Genomic DNA, 18106 nt, shown 5'->3' with positions numbered 1-18106 from the left:
TCATGCAGTGTGAGTGTATAAGGCTCTGCCATCACTTCAGGAAGGGACATAGCAAATGTATTATGAATCCTCCCTTCCCGCACTGCTTTGCTTAACTCTGTAACAGCCTTGTATTGCACAGGCTGCCACTCTGCAGGTTGATTTGTCTGACAAAATACTGAACATGCCCTAGTGACTCCCAAAACCCATCACTGAAGTGTTTCCCACTTGCATTCCTGCCACCAATCCCTCAGACTCCCTTTCACCCTCCCCAAAAATACAATCAATGCATCAGGAGAGACGAGGGGGTGGGGAAAAGGTCTAGCTCCTTTTCCAGATCTATAGGACCTGGATCAAAAGGTTTATCAGTGTCAATAAAATCATTGTCCGAGTTGTCCTGTTCCCGTGCTTGCTCCTGTGTTGTGAGGGTCGCTGCAATCAGTGACAGAAGCTTTGGGGGCAGAGGAGGTGTGGACGGAATCGCCATCGCTGACGGTGTCTTGAGAAGAGTCGCGCTGTCGGTGGAATTTACAGCTTCCTCTGGTTTAGCACCGATAGTAGAATTAGTCCACACTTGGCAAAGAGTAGTCAGAATTTGCCACCAAGATGTTAAATGCATTCCCGACACGGAGTTCCCCTCCGCGGCAGTATCATACAATTGGCTGCTGTATGTACACACTTTCATTCTTTCAAAGTCTCTAAAGTTTCTTGGCTGCTCACCTGTCTCGATGAATACAGGTGTTATCCTCGGGGTTTAGGTTGTCCGCCTGGTCCAGACAGCAAGACGATCGTTCAGCCAAGCCGTCTCCTCCGGAACGCAGCCCTCTTCCACGAGCTGTCTTTTTTCCGTCCTTATTCTTCCAAGGCTTCGGAACACCACCATAGGGGTCACCATTTGAGGAGACTGAGGCACGGACTCCCTGATCTGACTAGAAGACCCTTTATGAGTCCATACACGTCTCTTTCTGGGGACGAAGCCTGATTCCCCATTACGGATTTCCCACAGCTCACCTCTCAACTCCGGAGGGATTTCTGGCCGGCTCCTGCTTCCTTTCAGCAGATCATTCAAAGTTCTGTGGGATTCGCTGCATGTCGCTCAGATAGGCGATTCGAGAGCCCTTCACATTAGATCCTTAAACGCATCATGTCGGGGTCACCAATTTGCGGCGAATGAAGAGACGGGACGCAGCGTGATGCAAGCAAATGTCAATTTATTGTACAGAAGCACGCGTTTTTATACACTTTCAGAAGCTGCGCGTTTTAAACAGATTGGTTCTTGAAGCTAAGCATTGCATACTAGGCAATCCCTGATTGGTGGTTAACTACCAGCAATTAACAGCAAGGTGTTGCCTTTCCTTTGCGCCATCCGTCTCCCACTCCCCCGTGCTCTGCAAACATGCCCCATCATGTTAATTGTTGTCTAGACAAGCTCGAGCACATTCCCCTCAGCTAACTGATTGCCACGCATGGTCCTAGTTTCCAGACCGCTCCTGCAATATACCATAGGTAAATTAAGTTTGTTAGCGCCTTCACAGAACATTATATTAAACCATAACCATTTATTGCTAACACATGGTCATGGCTGTCAAGACTTTGATGGTATGTGTTGCATGGATTTAAAAACAAATTCAAAATAGATTCACAAATAGATCAAGGAAATAATGGAAGCAACAAAGAATTTACAGGAGAGTTATGGGTTTCTAGATGATCGGTTAAGTCACTTGGGGTTAGGGTCTTGGTTCATGGGATTGATTGAGATGTGACTCATAGGACTGTTTGTAATCTGTGCCATCTTGCTCATGATACCATATTTGTTTTGTTGTTTGCAAAGGGCCCTGCAACAGATGATAAACATGGCCTTTTTGGTTGAAAAACAAAAAGGGGGAAAAGAGGGATTAGACTGGGTTGCTGGCGGCTCAGGCTTCAACGATGGAATAGAGCTGTGTCTTTAAAGAGAGTGAGCCACAACCTTGACAGAGTAAACTTGGAGAGAAAACAGGATATGAAGCAAGACTAGAGCCAGATATGGGGTGACACGTCAGCTGCTGGCTGAGAACTTGAAACCCACACATCTTAGCCAATCAATAGTTGTTGCTGAGTAGGTTAGGTGTAAGGATAATCAATCAGAGAAGCTGGGGAAAGGGTATATAAACCTGGAGAAACAAATAAAGGCGTGCTTCTTTGCTGCATTTAATTGCCAATGAAGATTGCAAGTGGGCATTGCAGCCCTTCTGCAATTGCAACCCCACCATGTGTCGAATGTTTGTAATGAAGAAGCAACCTTTTGAAAAAACAAAAAGGGGGAATTGTAGGGGAATGAAGACAGTGGGTTGATTGACATTGATAATATGCAGTTGTGACCTTGCTTTGACAATGTGCAGCTGTGATCCTACAGCAAAGTGGTTAAATAGCTCTGAGGCATGTGGGAGAAACCTGGATGAAGCAGAGACAAGGAGTGTGGTTTGGCCTCTGGAGGATGTAGGAATAGTATGGACAGTAGAGTTTGACCAATGGTAAAAGTTTTTTTTTCCTGCTTTCTGGTTTATTTGTGTTGTGTTATTTCCTGATTGCTGTAACACAATCATAACAGGGACTGTGCCCAATTTCTGCTAGTGGCTGGGCTGAAGCAGACTCACTGAGCATGACATTTCCACACCTTATTTCCTTGGACAAGCATTTTTGTCTAAGTTTTCTTAGTTCAAGATTCTCAATAGACCTTTCCATTAATTTTTCTGTATTTAATAACCTCTAGTGACTTAATTTGGTGCAAGAACACTGTTATAGAGCTGTTTCAATTGTCTATTTGGTCTGTTAGCAAAGTAGCAACAGAAGCCACTTTCTTCCTGTAGCAGTGCTGCTTCTGCCATTTCTACAAACAGCATGCTAGGATGCAAGGACACAAACTTTTCAGCACTGTGGGAAATGGAAGACTTTTCAAGCTTATGTTGGTATAATCTTCTGCTACTGTTTTGAGGCTTGGCCCAGCTGTCAATCTGGAATCAAGAGAAAACTGATATATGAAAAATGTAAAAGATCATAGTGTTGTATAACATATGTTTCTCTAGATTTACATGTTAACAGACTTTATAAATTTTGAAGAAAAGCACTAGTCGCAGCCTGTGATGCTGTATTAGTCACAGAGCCATCATATAAGTCCTATTACCTGTTCTTGTGCTCTATTACTTTTGGCAGAAAAAAAAATAATTTATAAAAGGTTTAATCTTTGCCATAACAAGTGAAAGGAGATCAAAGCAGGCTGATGAATGAATAGAAAATACTGAATGCTCTCACAAATATGGTAAGCCAGCATGCCATAACAAAAGAATCACAAAAAATCTTCCATCTGTGCCAGACTTTATCCACTCCCTAGCCAAGAAAGTCAGGACTGAACAATAATAAAAAAAAAGAAAAAAACTTATGTCCATCTCCCAAATATTATTAGTTTAAATAGAAAATTTATACCATGTTTAAACTGGCAATATACCTATACAATTTGTTCTTTGTGTTACTAAAAGTTTACATGTTGTTGAACTGCCAGAAAGCACATATTCATCTTTATAATTGCCTCTTGCTCTCCACAAACAGTATTCTGTTATATTTTTCTAGTACACAGATGAATACAGCAGTTGTGAAATTCGGGAATGCCAGCAACCAATTAGGTTGTCTAGCATATAAAACAAGACCAAGCTGCAAATGCTAAAGCATAAGAGCCAAATCAATCTGCAGAGAGTGGTTGAAGGTAATGTCCCTGATTTCAGGTGCATTTCCTGGAGTTGGTATCCAAACCTGAAATGTAACACATGTTCACAGATCTTACTGACAATCCACTAACAAATGGGGGGGAGGAAAGCCCACGCATGCCACTGAACTGTGTATAATATTTAGCTTCTAAATACAAAGAGCATATTTAATGTCCTTCATACAGCGAATAGGGCACAAGCAACTTTTCAGTCCTCCTTGCATTCAGTACCAAGAACACCCTCCATCCCCCATCCCAAACCACTAAATTATAATTTGATGTGCTTAATCTAGCTGAACTTGTTAGTGTCTGTACTGATGCACCTTCTCTAAAGAATTTACCTAGAGCTGCATCCCAGCACTGCCGTCACAGTTTTTGCTTCTCTAATAATTGTTAAATCTCCAATCTTTTCACATTGCAATTCACTGGGTTTTTTTGCTGACCTTTCATTTTCCAAGCCAATCTCTGAAATTTCCCTTTATATTCAAAACAAGTTTCCTGTGGTTTCCCCAGTTAGAGGAACACTTTGGGTTTTACTTCCCTTCAAAGTAGGTCATTTCTTTTGGGGACGGGGAGCTAATTCTTTTAAGCACATTTCAGAGTGCATTATTTAACATTAGTGAGTTCCTCCTAAAACAGCTTCCCTTTATTTGTTTTCAGAAGCTTCAATTACCAGTGAAATCAATGGCAGTCAGCCCACTGGCTTCATAAAATGTTAAGAGTATCTCACCGCAGTAGCATTTGGAAGCTACAGCTACATATTGCTTCTGTAGGTGTCAGTGTTAAGAGTGAGAGAGACTTGTTTCTAAAGCAGCTCAGTTCATAAAGAAGTATCACATCACAACAGGCAACAGATGCACTGATATTTAGATATCTATCAGCAAGTTATTTCAGAAGCTCCATGCTATGTGGAGAAGTTCTCCACATGTAACTTGGTCACAAAAAAAAGATATTTAGAAGGAAGCACCTGTCCAATCTTATCTAATACATTCAACCATAAATCACCTATAAGCTGAACACATTTCATCTTTATGTTGGTAAGTGGTCTACCTCTGCTATTCACCCCAGAAAGTTGCACTAGCACCTCACTGTCAACATATACAAACTTTTTTCCAGATTACGTGTTCACAGCCATTTAGTACTCTGTGCTTTCTTTTATGGCTTGTATAAAGACACCTGTAAAAGAACGGAGAGCCTATCTGTACCTCTTTCAGTCTGAGTATCTCCTTTTTCAACACTGGCAACCAGGACAAGGTGCAATATCCCACATGGGCTCCAGACTGCTTTCCACAGGAAAGCTCACTACCAAATTACAGTAATTCTAAAATTGTACTCACTTTTCCCCTTGTCACTTCACCCTGGTAGTCCACACTTATCTGTCATTTACAGTTTATGATCTCCCAATTTATAGCAAAAGCACATTTACTTTGTGCAGTGTTTTACCCCAGTTGTTTCATTCCATATTCCTAATCTTCCCGAATGATATAAATCTCCACAGAGATGATACTTCCACTCTAGCACAGTAATGAAGCTTCCTGAGAACAATGTTACTTTCTGTGTTATAACCAGGAATTAATAACTATAATGTCAGTCCCAAGTGATCCCAGAAGGCACGCTATTAGGTAGAAATTATTAGGTACACTATCATCACCTGTCTTAAATAACATTACCATTCCTGTATTAAACTTCATCTGAAAAAATTTTAATGCTCTACAAAATATTTTACTGAAATTATGAGAAACTTATGACTGACCTTCATAATGGGTTGATACCAGTAATGCTGTGCAAAGCCTCTCCCACACTAACGCGTACTGGCGGGGCCAAGCTCAGGTCATGTACTCAGCTCCAGAATTCAGCACTGCATTTACCCCCTCTGCCACTAGGATACTAGTTTGGGACACAGAGACTAGAAGCGCTTCAGCATCTGTCCTCCACTGTTTGCTACAGCTTTTAGTTAGAGGCACTCAAGTTCCTAGAGTGCTTCAATTAGATTTGTAATTCCCCCTATCCCCTCTGTACTACTGTAAATTCAAGTAGGATGAGCTAAAAACAGTTCCAAAACTGATTTTAATGTAATGGCTGATTGCTCCATAACCTACAATTCTTTTATTAAGTTATGCTGTTTTTGTCATTGGGATACCGCATCAGTTGTCTTTATTGATGGGAAGGGGAGGCAACTCATATGAGGATCTATCATTTGCACGTTACTGAGGGTGCACTCAATCCCACTGTCCATATCAATGACAAAGATGTTAAACAGTGCCGGTCCCAATATTGACCCCTGAGGAACACCACTCGTCACTGGTCTCCACTTGGACATTGAGCCATTGACTGCAAGTCTTTGAGTGCGACCATTCAGCCAATTCCTTATCCACTGGGTGGTGCATCTGTCAAATCCATGCCTCTCCAGTTTAGAGACACGGATGTCATGTTGGACAGAGTCAAATGATTTGCACAAGTCCAGGTAGATGACAGCAGTTGCTCTTCCCTTATCCACCAATGCTGTAACCCTGTCGTAGAAGGCCACCAAATTTGTCAGGCATGATTTCCCCTTCGTGAAGCCATGTTGGCTGTCACCAATCACCTCCTTATTTTCCATGTGCCTTAGCATAGTTTCCAGGAGGATCTTCTCCATGATGCTGCCAGGCACAGAGGTGAGACTGACCGGCCTATAGTTCCCCGGGTCTTCCTTTTTTCCCTTTTTACAAATGGGGGTTATGTTTCCCCTTTTCCAGTCAGTGGGAGCTTCACTGGACTGCCACGACTGCTCAAATATGATGGATAGTGGCTCAGCCACTTCATCCACCAGTTCCCTCGGGACCCGCGAACATACCTCATCAGGTCCCATGGACCTGTGCACCTTCAGGTTCCTTAGATGGTTTCAAACCTGGTCTTCTCCTACAGTGGGCAGTACTTCATTCTCCCAGTCCCTGCCTTTGGATTGTGTGAGTTGGGCAGCGTGGCTATAGTACTTGCCAGTGAAGACCAAGGCAAAAAAAGTCATTGAGTAACTCAGCCTTCTCCATGTCCAAGGTGACCAGGTCTCCCATTTCCTTCCAGAGAGGGCCCATGTTTTCTCTAGTCTTCCTTTAACCACTGACATACCTATGGAAGCCTTTCTTGTTGCCCTTGACATCCCTGGCCAGCTGTAATTCTCTCAGGGCTTTCCTAACCTGGTCCCTGGCTGCTCCGACAATTTTTTTTGTATTCCTCCCAGGCTACCTGTCCTAGCTTCCACACTCTGTAGGCTTCCTTTTTGTGTTTGAGTTTGTCCAGGAGCAACTTGTTCATCCATGCAGGCCTCCTGGCATTTTTGCCTGACTTCCTCTTTGTTGGGATGCATCGCTCCTGAGCTTGGAGGAAATGAACCCTGAATATTAACCAACTTTCTTGGTCCCCTCTTCCCTCCAGGGCTTTATCCCATGGTGATCTACCAAGCAAATCCCTGAAGAGGCCAAAGTCAGCTCTCGTGAAGTTCAGGGTAGCATGTGCACCCTCCTCACTGTCCTAAGGATCTTGAACTCCACTTTTGCAGAGCAAATCAGGTGGTGCTGAGGATCTGACATTCACACCGCATGTTTTGGACAGGACTGGGGAGGTCTAGTGCCACAGACTGAACACCCCTTGTTGGAGTGCATCACATACGTTTCTGGAGTGGACCCTCCAATTAAATTTCATCAAAAAGGAATTTAGTGTGCTCCGAGGCCACTTTCAAAGCAAACTAAAGCATAGCATGAGGACATAAAGGAATGATCAGAAGATACATGTCCAAAGCTCATTCCTGATCTGAACTGAAATGCTTGTACAGGCATACCCCTGTGGTCCCAAAAGGCATGCTTAGACCACTAAGACCTCTTAATTTTTTATGGTTATTCACTTTGACCTATGCAAAAGTGAGAAAACTACATTGCAGCCTCCCACTGTGATGCTTTCAGAGCATGAACAGGAGCATGTGCTGCACGTCCTGGGATGTTGAAAAGAATTTGAAAGTGCTATGCCCACTAAAATGCAGGACTGTCCAAGCAGTGATAGCCAAAACAATGCAGTTCAGGCGTCTTCTCATCAACCAATCAAGGAAGTTTAGGTTTCCTACAGAAGGTAGGTCATCTGGTTCGCTCCAGATGGGAGCCTGGAAGTCAACTAGCACGTGTGCGATGAGAATTATCATGGTACCAGGACACTAGACTAAAATGAGGTGCAAGATAAATTCACAATCAAAACAGTCCAAGCCATGAAATACCTGAATTCTTTCTACAAGATTATATGCAAATAAGTGGTAATGAAGGAGGGGATTGGGAAAGTGAAACACTGTTTTCTTTTATGATGCAGGCCTTTCAAAACACTAGCTAGAAACTTACATGTCATCTTTCAGCCTAATGTTGTTACACTCTCAATAACACAAAGTTTGGGGTCTGATCCTTTGGCAAGACAGCTTTTTGGTTAGTCAGATGCCATGACAATTGTGATAAACCTCAAAAGGGCCTCTCAAAAATAAAGGTGGCAGATAAGCTTCAATATAGACAAAAGAAAGATAAGTCAACCAGAGAAAAATAATCTAATTTATGGGTACATAATGCTGAAACTAGAACTAGAAGTTACAACTCAAGTAACAGATCCTTAAGTTAACACCAACAGTTCTCTAAAATCACCAACTCAATATGCAACTACAACAAAAAGGAGCCAATGGAACATTGCCCATCATCAGTAACCTAGAGAATAAAAGCAAGTGTCTTTTTAAAACTATAAATAAAACTTTAGTGCCCGCACATCTCAAGTACTGTGTGCACTAGTCTTCACACCTCAAAAAAGATGTAGCAGAATTAGAGGAGGTAAAGAGAAGGTCAATGAAGAAGACAAAGAGAATGAAGCAAGTAGAGATTAAGGCAGGCGAGATTACTCACTTTTGAGGAAAAGGCTGCAGGTGGATTTAGTTGAGCTTTACAACCGTAAAGGACAAAATGAGTGGAAACTGTTATTCACCGAATCCTGCAACACTAAAACTAGGAGCAGTCTCTTAAGGCAGACTAGTTTCAGGTAAATAAAATTAGTAATGTACTTCTCTATGCAGCAAGCAGGGAGCTTCCCAGTCTTGCTTCCACAAGAGATTTTGGAGGCAGACAGTGTAAATTGGGTCAGTGTGTGAGCCGGCACAGGCAGGACACAGGGAAAACCACAAAATCACAGATGAAATGCAAAGAGTAAATTTATTTTCATTACCTCGCCAACTGGGGGACCCCTGAAGCAGCACCCGGGTGGAGGTACACAAGTGGGGACACAGGCACCACAGATATTGGTCCACGCTAGAGGATCACCGAACCTGCTGTTTTCACCTGTATATATATCAGAGATTCACACAGGCATCATTTACCACAGTGCTTTGATCTTTCCCACAGCAGGGCAGGAATCTCAAGCATGCCTCTAAGTCTATCACAGGCCTATGTTATCTGAACACAGATGTTCCACTTGTCAAACACACAAGGCTAAGCAATGATTAGTATGATATATGTGATTTTCTACACCCCAGCTGCAAGTCACTTGAGCATATTTACAATCCTCCACACCAGTCTTCCATTAATTTTCTGCAGTCAGAAAGGTATTCAATAAATTCACAGACAATAGGTCTGTAAGTAGATATTTAATAGGACTAGGCAAAGTTTTGGATACTGGGAGAAGACAAAGGCATGAGACTGCAGACAGTGACAAGGCTGACCTGCTTCCCCTAAATAGCCTCTCCTATCACCATTGAGCTAGATGAACCATCAGTCTGAACAACTAGGGCACTTCTTATGGTAGTGGTGAGCTTACTTTAAGGAGAGGGAGGAACCTCCAAAAAAGCAGAAACACTTCATAAGCTTTAAAAAAAAATCACATTCTCTGTTTTCAGTAAAAGTCTTAGAGATAAAAACAAAAGTTTTCATTCACTTTTCAAAAAGTAATCTTCATTTTGTCATATATTCACAAGGCAATCTCCCTTCCAAAGTGTAAAGAAAGCCCAAAACAAAAAAAAAAACACAAAATCCACCCATTTTCAACATTCCTGTGAGGTTTTCCAATACCTACAGGTCCCTTCTATGGCCTATATGAACCCTTGCAGTTCTCGGATTTGAGGAAGATTAAGCAATTAGAGCTGCAAACTTTATTTAAATGAGAACAGATGTTAATTAATGTATGCCATGATAGTATTTTCTGTCCTCTATCACATTTTTCTTTTACTGCCGCTGCATAAGCGAAGGTTTTCATTCAATTGCTGGTAATGACATTAACATCTTTCTTATAAGTTGAGAGCTTGTACACAAGTTATAGGAATAGTTCAATATGTATTTTTTAATTTCATCAAAATGAACATAATTTGACATCTTCTTGCACATTTAATCAGCAGTTCCTTGGAGTCCTTTAAAACAATTTTGCAGGCAGCTTCTTTAAAATCTTTTAAAACCATTTCTGAAAGTTCCTCTCCAGAATCCTTTGTTATATATTTTTAGAGTTCAAAATCCTCTGTGTTCAGTATAAATTTCAATACAGTTATGGTATGTAGAAGCAAAGGGAGATTCAGTCAAGTATCTCTTTCAAACAGCATTGGGGTTTAGTGGTTGTTGAAGTATTTTTAGCTTATCCACAACAGAATTTAAGATTGTGGTGGATTCAAATAGTGTGGTGAATACATTCTGCTAAAAGACTGAGATGACTTGGCCAATCTTCTCCCTCTCTTCCCCCTTTCTCACTTTGTTGCTTGAATAAATGGTAGAGACCACCTTTTCATGATTTTTTCTGCTTTCTCTGAAGCTGACAGTAGCTGCCTAGAAACAATAGCTTCTTGCATCACATAGAAAATTTCTACCAGCCCCTTTTAAAGATATTTTTGACTGGTACCATTTGCCTTTTATGACCCATCTTGTCAAATAGGGGTTTTTTGTTTGGTTGGTTTTTTTATTTCCCATACTTTACAAAATTACATTCAGTAAGAATATTTCCCATTACTTTTACTTTATTACAGAGTTGCCAACTATTGTTCCTGGTTAAAAGTCAGAAGCCTTTAGTTTCATACAAATTTAAAGCCTGTATTTTTCCCTTATCTTAACAAGGTTCTAAAAGCTCAAGCTCAAACCAAGAAGTAAACTTAAGAGTAATATTTTAGTTACAATCATAGAATATCCTGAGTTGGAAGGAACCCATAAGGATCATCAAGTCCAACTCCTTACTCCTAGCAGGACTACCTAAAAATAAATCATACAACTAAGAGCATCATCCAGACACTCCTTGAACTCTGACAAGCTTGGTGCTGTGACCACTTCCCTGGGGATCCTGTTCCAGCAACCGAACACCCTCTCAGTGAAGAACTTTTTCCTAATGTCCAATCTGAACTTCCTCTGATGCAGCTTCATACCATTTTCACATGTCCTATCACTGGGCACCAGAGAAAGGAGATCAGCACCTCCCCCTCCACTGCCCCCCTTGAGGAAGTTGTAGACTGCAATGAGGTCACCCCTGAACCTTCTCTTCTCCAAGCTGAACAAGCCAAGTGATCTCAGTTGCTCCTCATAAGTCTTGTCCTCGAGGCCTTCCACCATCTTGGTCACCCTCCTCTGGATACACTCTTAATAGTTTGATGTCCCTCTTATACTGAGGCACCCAGAACTGCACACAGTACTCAAGGTGGGGCCATACCAGTGCAGTGTAGAGTGGGACAATCACCTCCCTCGACCAGCTAGCTATGCTGTGTTTGATGCACCCCCAGGACCCGGTTGGCCCTTTTGGCTGCCAGGGCACACTGATGACTCATATTCACCTTGCCATCAACCCAACCTCGCAGATCTCTTTCCGCAGAGCTGTTCTCCAGCCTCTCGTCTCCCAATTTGTAGGTATAACCAGGATTACCCCATCCCAGATGCAGAATCTTGCTCTTATTAAATTTCATACAGTTGGTGATTGCCCAGCTCTCCAGTCTATCCAGATTACTCTGTAAGGCCTCTCTACCCTCAAGGGAGTCCACAGCTCCTCCTAGTTTAGTATCATGGGCAAACTCACTTAATGTACATTTGACTCCTGCATCCAAATGATTTCTAAAAACATTAAAGAGCACTGGCCCTAAATCTGAGCCCTGGGGAACCCCACTGGTGACTGGCTACCAGCCTGAGGTAACCCCATTTACTATAACTCTTTGAGCCCAACCCACCAGCCAATTGCTCACCCAACATATTATGGACTTGTCTAGCTGTATGCTGGACATTTTGTCCAGAAGGATACTGTGAACAGTATCAAAAGCTTTGCTAAAATCCAAACCCACCAAATCTACTGGCTTCCCTTGGTCAACTAGATGGGCAACCTTGTCATAAAAGGAAAATAAGTTACTTAAGCAGGACTTTCCCCTTGTGAACCCATGCTGGCTATGACCAATGGCTGCATTGTCTCTCAAGTGTTTTGCAATAACTCTCAGAACAACCTTCTCCATAATTTTACCAGGCACTGAAGTGAGACTGACAGGTTTGTAATTACCAGGGACTTCCTTCTTACCCTTCTTGAAAATTGGGACATTTGCCAGCTTCCAGTCAACTGGGACCTCTCCAGACTCCCAAGACTGTTGAAAAATAATGGAGAGAGGCTCTGCAATAACATCAGCCAGCTCTTTCAGGACTCTGGGATGAATCTCATCAGGCCCCCTAGACTTATGTGCATCCAGCTGGAGCAGCAAGTCTCGAACAAGTTCAGAGTCAGGTGGGAGTTTATAATCCCCCCAATCACAGTCTTCCAACACAGGGCTCTGGGAGTCCCAGGGCCCATCATCACTGTTAAAAGACAGAGGTGAAGGCGGCATTAAATAAATGTCTCTGCTTTGTCTACATCCCTATTTGTGAGATGACGGACCTCATCAAGTAACGGACCAATGTTATCTCTGATCCTTCTTTTGCTGTTAACAAATTTTACAAAGCCCTTTTTGTTGTCCATCACAGTGCTGGCCAGCTTGAACTCTAATAGAGCTTTGGCCACACAAATTTTCTCCCTACAATGGCAAACAGCATCTCTGTGGTCCTCCCATGTCACCTGTAGTTGCTTTCACTGTCCATATACTTTCCTTTTTCACCTAATTTCTAGAACAAGAGGCCTGCTCAGCCAAGCCAGCCTTCTGCCCCGCTTGCTTTATTTCAGACACTTTGGAATTGCCAGCTCCTGCGCTCTTAAGAGATGGCTCTTAAAAAGTGAGCAGCATTCATGGATGTCAATACCTTCAAAGGCAGACTCCCAGGGGACATAACTAACTAGAATCATAGAATCATGTAGGTTAGAAAAGATCTTTAAGATCATAGAGTCCAACCATTAACCTAACACTGCCAAGTCCACCACTAAACCATGTCCTGAAGCACCATGCCTACGCAGCTTTTAAATAGCTCCATGAGTGGTGACTCAACCACTTCCCTGGGCAGCCTGTTCCAGTGCTTGACCACTCTTTCAGTGAAGAAATTTTTCCTAATATTGAATCTAAACCTCCCTTGGCTCAACTTGAGGCCTCTTCCTCTCATCCTATCGCTTGGTACTTGGGAAAAGAGACCAACACCCACCTACCTACAACCTCATTTCAGGTAGTTGTAGAGTGATAAGGTCTTCCCTCAGCATCCTTTTCTCCAGACTAGACAATCCCAGTTCCCACAGCTGGTCCTCATAGGACTTGTACTTTAGACCCTTCACCAGCTTCATTGATCTTCTGTGGACACGTTCTAGCACCTCAATATCTTTCTTGTAGTGAGGGGCCCAAAACTGAACACACCAGTGGCGAGTACAGGGGGACGATCATTTCCCTTGTCCTGCTGGCCACACTATTTGGATACAAGCCAGGATGATGTTGGCTGCCTTGGGCACACTGCTGCCTCATGTTCAGCCGGCTGTCGACCAACACCCCCAGGTCTTTTTCCACCAGGCAGCTTTCCAGCCACTCTTCCCCAAGCCTGTAGTGTTGCATGGGGTTCTGGTGACCCAAGTGTAGGACCCGGCACTTCTCCTTGTTGAAACTCATACAATTGTCCTCAGCCCCTAGGTTCAACCTGTCCAGATCCCTCTGTAGAGCCTTCCTACCCTCAAGCAGATCAACATTCCCACTCAACTTGGTGTCATCTGCAAACTTACTGAGGGTGCACCCAATCCCCTTGTCCAGATTGTTGATAAAGATATTAAACAGGACTGGCACCAATACTGAGCCCTGGGGAACACCACTTGTGACCAGCTACCAACTGGATTTAACTTCATTCGCCACAACTCTTTGGGCCCAACCATCCAACCAGTTTTTACCCAGTGAATAGTATGCCTGTCCAATCCATGAGCATCCAGTTTCTCCAGGACAATGTGTGGGAAATGGTGTCAAAGGCTTTACAATAGTCCAGGTAAACAATATCCACAGCCTTTCCCTCATCCACTAAGTGAGTCAACTAGCTCCTTCAGCAGCCCAATGTCTGCTCTCCCCATATCCAGGAACAAAATTTCGCTGGCAGTTTTTCTCCTATCACCAGCAAATTGGAACTCAACTATTTTGTGGTCACTGTGACCAAGACAACCACCAATCACTGTCAGAGTTCATCTATGTGGTCTGATGAAAGCTTATTGTAACTTAAAAATCATCAGGTTGTGATTTATATTTATCTCATTCATCACAACCTGAATTCCTATCCTATTAAAATGTCAAGATGAACTGGGAAGTTCAATTCATAAATGCAGTATAGGACAACATGCAAACATAAACCAAAATTGAATCAGAAACATGGAGTATTAGAATAGAATAGACTATTTCAGTTGGAAGGGACCTACAATAATTATCTAGTCCAACTGCCTGACCAATTCAGGGCTGACCAAAAGTTAAAGCATGTTATTAAAGGGCATTGTTCAAATGTCTCTTAAACACTGACAGACTTGGGGCATCAACCACCTCTCTAGGAAGCCTGTTGTAGTGTTTGACCAGCCTCTTGGTAAAGAAATGCTTCCTAATGTACAGTCTGAACCTCCTCTGGCACAGCCATGAACCATTCCCATGCATCATCCTGTCACTGGATACCAGGGAGATCAGCACTTCCCTCTCTACTTCCCCTCCTGTCCTGGTTTCAGCTGGGATAGTTAATTTTCTTCCTAGTAATTGGTGCAGTGCTGTGTTTTGGATTTGGTGTGAAAACAATGTTGATAGGACACTGATGTTTTTAGTTGTTGCTAGGTAATGTCTGTACTGTCAAGGACTTTTTGGTTTCTTGAGCCCTGCCAGAGAGAGGGCTGGCGGAGCATGGGAAATTGGGAGGGGACACAGCCAGGACAGCTGATCCCAACTGACCAAAGGTATATTCCCTACCATGTGACATGATGCCGAGTATATAAGCTGGGGGAAGAAGAAGGAAGGGGGGGATGTTCAGCATTATGGCATTTGTCTTCCCAAGTAACCATTATGTGATGGAGCCCTGCTTTCCTGGGGATGCCTGAACACCTGCCTGCCCATGGGAAGTAGTGAATGAATTCCTTGCTTTGCTTTGTTTGCATGCACGGCTTTTGCTTTACCTATTAAACTGTCTTTATCTCAACCCACGAGTTTTCTCACTTTGATTCTTCCAATCCTCTTCCCCATCCCCCTGTGAGGGGAGTGAGCAAGCAGCTGAGTGGTGCTTGGTTGCTGGCCAGGGTTAAACCATGACACCTCCTCAGGAATCTGTAGAGAGCAATGAGGTCACCCCTCAGCTTCCTTTTCTCCAAACTAGACAAGCCCAAAGTCCTTAGCCGCTCCTCATAGGACATGCCTTCCAGCCCTTTCACCAGCTTTGTTGCCCTCCTCTGGACACATTTGAGTACATTAACATCCTTCTTAAATTCTGGGGCCCAGAACTGCACACAGTTTCCAAAATCTAAGTATTCCAAAATCTAAGTGTACATGTGATTTCAAACTTAATTCATTTCCACTGCCCTCTTCCTAGAGCCAGAGATCCTCATCATCACATCATTATGCATGCCTGCATCTCTAGCAAACACTTTTATACACCTCAAACTCCTTATGCACTTCAACCACATGGAGAAAGTAACACATTTTAGTGATTGCAAGATGTGCAACACTGCAACAAAAATTTTAGATCCAAACTCTGCAAAGGCCACAAGTATGCTACCTACCTTGCTTCTAAAGAGAAAGCTTTAAACAAAGCTCGTGCTCTACCTTCTTCTATTCACATACACATTCATTCAGTGTGTTCATCCATTGAAGGCAACTCTTAACATACTATCCCATAAGTAACAGAAGAGACTGAAAATACACTTCTGATACCTGGGATTACACAGAGCTTTCAGTGCCTGATGGGAGCCCTGAGAAACTCAAACTTGCACTTGACAAAGCTTCAATGGGATTATTGAGAACTTGAAAGCAAATAACATTCCCCTACATGAAAAGCATGACCACCTAATGATAAAAATGCAACCAAAGTCAAAGATTTATTGTTACATGCAAGTTACTTGAAGTCACTTTGTTACTGCTTGGAATTAGACAATTATGTTTTACAGAGTTGACGCTGCAGAAGGAATGCAGCAGACTTGTGCCTTTACAAGTCTGGGAAACTTGAAAACAACTTATGCCTGATGCAACCAGAACTGCCACTAGGTAAAAACAATAAGCAATACTGAAAGCAGTATTATTTGAATAAAGCAAAATAAAACTCTCCACTACCACATGTCAGCCTTTAAGCAGCAAAATCCTTCATTCTTCTTTTTCAAGAGTCAAATATAAGATCAGATTCAGTGTTGCTGAACAAGATCCCATTCCAAATTAAAAAAAAAAAAACCTGATCAAGTGGCTTAATTACTAAATCTAATGGATAACACATTTTTTTAAATGTCATGAAGATTTGGTTATAACACACAGTTATACAGTCATCTTCAAGAACCTCTGCTTACTTGTTTTAACTATGCAATTCTAAAATTTGCTTGAGTTCCTAACAAATTAAAAGAATAATTAAATTTAGACTGTAACAGTAGAGTTATCAAGTATCTTCTAGGTATGTTCTGCTCATGTAAATGATTCAGTGTACTACAGACATTCAAAAAAACCCAAACCAAGTGTGATAAATTCATTCCCTTTTCCAGGAAAGGTAATTCTAATGTAATTTTTCACACAGCTTTATTACCTTTTGTCTAACAGATGTAAAATCTAGTTTTACATATTTAGCAATGACCAAATTCAAAGACAGCAAAATTAACTCAACAGAACACTCTTCAACAAGAAAATTGCAATGTCATCTTCGTAACACCCTCCCAGAGAACTACCTGGGGTTGCTTTGTTTCCCAGGAGCAATTACAAGGCACAGAGAAGAGTGGCACAAGACAAGAAGACCAAGCCCTGTATTCTGCTTCCAACAGTGGTTCCACTTGAGAAAAGCATTTAACATGGCAAGCATACTTCACCATCTTCTAGTAAAACAATGGTTTATGGATGTTCTAAGCCACAACTTACCTGTTTATCATGATACTTTCTGGGGATATGCACAAAATGCATTTCCAGGGTATCAGACACAGTCAGTACTGTCTCATAGCTAAACACAACAGAATTCAAAGTGTCCCTTTACAGAGGTCAAAGTTGTAGGAAAATCATGTCAGCTACCTATCTATCTCTCTATTGGGAACACTGTAGCGAGCTATAGGCTTTGTAACTCTTCAAGTGAAAATAAAAAATAGTACTTAAACAGCAATATAACAACTGTGAACATTTTAAGGAGAGGAATGAGGACAGAAAAAGAAGAAACCGTGCATGTGCCTGTACCTATACAATATTAACAGGTTCACAAATACAACTAACAGCAGTTTAAGACAATCTACATCTGGATTACCATAGTTTTAGTTCTCTACCCTTCCTCCCTCACTTCCCTCCAACACATTTAACTAAAAACAAACACTGATGCAGTGGACAGACAAAACCAGCCCAGAATTAAACATCTTAAACAGCTGTGGAATCACACCAGTAGTCAAAATTAACTGTAGCTAACTTAGTTATGATGAGCGTCTAACAGTCTTAAGTATCAAAATCTCTACCAAAACCCAGGAAAAATTGGTCCAAATGCTGTAGCTAGGAACATTTGTCTTAGTGTCTATATTCAGTTCAGTATTGAGAACAATTTAAATAAAACCCCAAATAACATGTCACAATAAACCTCAAAGGTTTGGAATATACAACTGCAAGCAAGTTTAAAAAAAATACTTTAGAAGGAACTGTAACTATTCCCTCCAAAAAACTAAAAAGAAATGCAAGGAAACATTCACTTCTGAAAAGACTCAAGTGGTAAAACTGGAAAACATAGATAAGCTTTAAAGCAAGCAAAAAGAATTCTTATATACCTGAAAGCTTGTTCATATTTTTGAAATAGATGAACAGAAATAACAAAAAATGTTTTA

General features: G+C 41.9%; 1 protein-coding gene across 5 annotated transcripts in view; it reads right to left on the bottom strand.

Moving 5' to 3' along the window:
- Positions 1-18106, bottom strand: part of LOC129783125 (kinesin-like protein KIF2A) — an 86776-nt gene that overhangs the window by 58540 nt on the left and 10130 nt on the right. Inside the window, exon 2 of one of the 5 annotated variants that reach the window (XM_055792878.1) lies at positions 8936-9048. The exons of the other annotated variants lie outside the window; for them this stretch is intronic. The gene's annotated coding sequence lies outside the window, so the exon portion shown is untranslated. The remainder of the gene's footprint in view (positions 1-8935; positions 9049-18106) is intronic. 5 annotated transcript variants of the gene reach the window in all.

This window comes from Falco peregrinus, chromosome W (assembly GCF_023634155.1).
Source record: "Falco peregrinus isolate bFalPer1 chromosome W, bFalPer1.pri, whole genome shotgun sequence".
Lineage (NCBI taxonomy): Eukaryota > Metazoa > Chordata > Aves > Falconiformes > Falconidae > Falco > Falco peregrinus.
Note: the sequence above shows the minus strand (reverse complement) of the source record. Positions and strands in the feature narration are given on the sequence as shown.